This window comes from Oreochromis aureus, linkage group 16, assembly GCF_013358895.1.
Source record: "Oreochromis aureus strain Israel breed Guangdong linkage group 16, ZZ_aureus, whole genome shotgun sequence".
Classification (NCBI taxonomy): domain Eukaryota; kingdom Metazoa; phylum Chordata; class Actinopteri; order Cichliformes; family Cichlidae; genus Oreochromis; species Oreochromis aureus.
The window spans coordinates 28,357,091-28,361,547 of record NC_052957.1 but is presented as its reverse complement, the minus strand read 5'-3'; positions in this window follow the sequence as shown (position 1 = coordinate 28,361,547).

Below are 4,457 nucleotides of genomic sequence, written 5' to 3'. Positions count from 1 at the left end.
AGGACACTGCAGGTGGGGGCACACACACACACACACACACACACACACACACACACACACACACACACACACACACACACACTAGATGAGGGCAGCTTTGGGTTAAGGATGATAAAGTGCTTCAAAACCTGTCGTCATTATTGATTCCTCTCCTTCTCAGCCTCTGTACTTTCAGTGGACCCAATCTAAAAGAACTTGAGCGTACTCACACCAAATTAGAACAATGACAGTAAAAGGCAGGATACTCACCAGTCCTCTGAAGCACATTGAGAAGGACTTGTGCCAGACCTCATAAACCTCCTTCACCCATCATTGAGCTGTCAAGTAATGTACCTTGTAATTGAGAGACTCAGTGACCACGGTACAATATTGTCTCACAGCTGAGAGACATCTTTTCTCATATTTAATCTCTTACCTTTTGTGCCTTTTATGTTCTCATGCTTTGCCAGTTAATCTAACCCTGAGAGATTCAGAGTTCAGAGTTCAGAACCTGAATCAGGTTTTCAGCATCCAAGTCATTGAAAAGGAGTGATTGCAATTTTAAAGAACAGAATAAGTTAACATATTATGTATTTTACATAACATCAGATGCCAATATATAGGATTTTTGTGGCCATATGCTACATATCATTTCATGGTATCATTGAAATCATTTTACATGATACACGATGATACAATGAGCTTGATAATTCAGAAGGGGCTCAGAGTACAACCACTCCTCCTCCATATTGAAAGGAGCCAGCTGAGGTGGTTAGGAGTGATTAGGATGCCTCAAGATGTGGTGTTCATTATGCTTTACCAGGAGAGAGCCCGGGGCAGACACAGGACACGCTGGAGTTTCTTGGTTTGCTTGGAAACACTTTGGTATTCCCCCAGATGAGTTGGAGGAGGTGGTTGGGCATCCTACTGCTGCTCCCACCACCTGAACTTGAATAAGAAACAGGAAATTTTCCATGACTGTTAAAATAAAGATTCAATTATTTGTAATATAATTGCAACAGAGGCGTGGTCCCTGGCTCAGCTGCAGGGGAGGGGTAGTGCAGTGAGCCCAAGGTATGTTGTTCATGTGGTTTTTTTAGAGACCACATGAACAACATACCAGTCCCTGATATATAGCGAAGCCGGAGCCCAGAGAGGAGTGTGTGCTGGAGATCAGCTGGAAAGCTGGTGGACTGGGTGCCGAACCATACAAACGACACATGTGTGATATTTCAATAAACACTCCTCAAACATGAACAACATACCAGTGTGTCGGGTCAATCTTTACAGTAATAAACTTGTATTTCCCTGAGTCAAAGAGAAACATGCAGAAAATCTGACCTCCAGCTGGTCGAGGGATATAGTCACTCTTCTTATTACAAAGAAACAATTTGCATCTGTCCTGTTCAAGTACAGGACATGCAATTTGTTGTATCACCCAACCTCTAAGCTTCAGATCATGGACTGATGCTCTAACATTTTGGTTTGCAGTTCTCATCTAAACATTGCACGTGCATGTTTGCCAAAAAAAAAAAAAAAGCCTTCTCTCTCATCGATTACCCCACAAATGTAGGCCTAGCTGAAGATTGAAAGTATCTCCTCAACCTCCCTGGACAGGACATTGAGTTTCTGTGCAAATGCAAATAATGCAATAAAGAAATAGGTCAGATATACTTGGGATCAGTTTATTATGTTCCTTTTGCAGATTGCCGTATGGTGTCAACTGTTTATTTACCTTTGTAGCTGAATCCTTTGTAAAAGTTTTTTTTTTAGAGACCAGAATTGGTGTCAGTGGTGCAGTCATCCTCTCATTTCACAATCTGGGAAAATTACACAGTGTTTGAAGACAAGAAGAAAAAGAGAGAAACTCGGGTTCAGGATAGAAATGCTCATAACCTCCCACAGCATCAAGTCACCTTAAATCCAGTGTTGTGACAGCACCTGACATCCTCTCTTAGAGACACTTTATCTGTGGGCTGCATGAGAGCAGCACTAGCTTCCATCATTGTCAGAACATGCACACACTCATGCACACACTGTATACTGAAGGTCACCTGAAACAAAGTCTGGGGAGCACTTTTTTTAAGAATACATACTGTTGGAGGATCCTTGTGTGTCAAGATGTGAATAATACATCTTGTTATGTTAAAGCGAGTGCGGTGTCAATAATTCAGTGGCAACACCGAATCTTATCTCAAGAGTAAGTTACGACGGAAGAAAAGTCCTCCAGTCTGAACAACCTCAAAGCACAGATGTATTCCTTCTACATTTATTGAACCTGCGAGCTACGGTTTCGCTCTCTTTTTAAATTTCAGAAAAATGCACACACTTTACTTCAGTTTGCATGTGTGAGTGTATGTTTGCAAGCACACCAGTGTGTAATCCATTGAGACTGCAGGTCTTTCAAGTTGAACACTGTGTAACCTGATTATAGACAAGGAGGTTAGGCCACAGTCATGACAGTAATATACTTACAGGGTTCTAAATGGAGCCTAACCGGCTCCCAGTGAAAAGAAGTGGAGTTGGTAAAAGCCATTAAAGCCTGTTTTCTACTGAGCCACTGAAGGCTAAGTTCACAAACACAGTGCTGATGGAGCAATATGAGAACCATATGGCTTTCAAATTGACAGCAATTGTCATATAAAGAGGTTGCAGCAACATGAGATCAGACAAAGTGTTATGTGACCGGCAACAGGGACACTGTAAAGAGCCCGGCTTTTGTTACTCTAACATGTACTTGAATGCTGAGTGAGAAAATATTTAAGAAAACGCTGGCCTAACCCAAGATAATTTTTAATAGTAGAGTAAAATAACTTGAGTAGATACGAAATGATCATTTCATTTATTAAAGGGAAAAGTTATCCAATCCTATCTGGCCCTGTGTGAAAAATTATATGCCCAACCCTAAACTTAATAACTTGTTGTGTAACCTTGGCAGCAAGAAGTGGAGTCAAGTTTTTGCAATAGCTGGCAATGAGTCTTTCACATCACTGTGAAATATGATGTAGGCCGACTCTTCTTTGCAGAATAATTTTATTTCTTACACACTGGAGGGTTTTTGAATGGCTTGATAATTAAGGTCATGTCAAATCATCTCAATCAGATCTCTAAGTACTGACTTTGACCAGGCCGGTCCAAAACCATAATTTTCTTTTTCTTTTTCGACCCATTCAGAAGTGGACTTAATGGTGTGATCATTGTCCTGCTGCATAACCCAAGTGGGTTTGAACTTCAGTGCACAAACTAGCTGGATATTTTTATTCAGGATTTTCTGGTAGAGAGCAGAATTCATGGTTCCTTATTTATGGCAAGTCATTCAGTTCCTGAAGCAGTAAAGCAGAGCCAGACCATTACGCTACCATCACCAAGTTTTACTGTTGGTATGATGTTAGTTTTATGCCAGATGTAGCTCGACTTAAACATTCCAAAAATAAAACTTTTCCCCAGTCCACAGAATATTTTCCCTAAAGTCTTGGGGATTATCAGGTTGTGCTTCTGGCAAATGTGAGGGAGCCTTTGTGTTGTTTTTTGGTCAGAGGTGGTTTTGCCTTAGAAATTTTCCATTTTGCCCAGTCTTTTTATACCTAAAGAGTCGATACTGGTTTGTGTGGGGGGGGTTCCAGTAAACTTCAGTGTTGAGGCTTCCATCCTCCTCAGTGAGCACAGCACAGTCCAGGAACTGTAGCCTATTTTACTTGGTATCCTCCTTGAAATTTACCAGAAACCCACACATACAGAGACCAGTACCTACTCCTTGACTCCCACTGCCCTCTGGAACACAAACTTGGGATGATCAGGACTCTACAACACCAGACAGAGAATGTTCCCTTTAAGGAAAAATGGAAAGTAAAGGAACACACAAGTAAAGCAATCTCTTTAACATGTGCTTATCCCAACTGGGCCTTCGTCAAATCACTAAAGGTGCACTGGAAAGAAGGTCAGACAGCACCCAGGGAGAAACAGAATGACAAAGGGAACAACACTGCCATCCCTTACGTAGCAGGTTTATCAAAGAAACTCAGGTGAATGATATCCCAGTTCAACCACACCCTCAAAAAATAAGTGGTTCATCCCAAGAACAAAATTTTCAAACACAAGCTAAGCAGCATAGTGTATGCTGTGCAGTGCAGTGAGGAGTGCTCATACCTTTACACTGGAGAAACCAAACTCCACTCCACTCCATAAACACTCCAACAACGTCCAACTTCAACAAACATGCTGTACATCTGCACCTAAAGGACAAAGTTCACTGATTTAAGGATGCCAATATTCACATTTTGGAGCAAAAACACAGGTGGTTTAATACAAGGGAAGTATAAAAGAGCCCAATCCATGTCCACTGTGAATGACCATCAATGAACAGAGGTGGTGGCTTAACTATACAAACTATTAGCCACCTACAGTGCAGTCTTGAGGTCCCTTCCCAAGTGCTTCAACCTCCCCTCTCAAACCTTTCCCTTAGGTGACCTCAACCACCA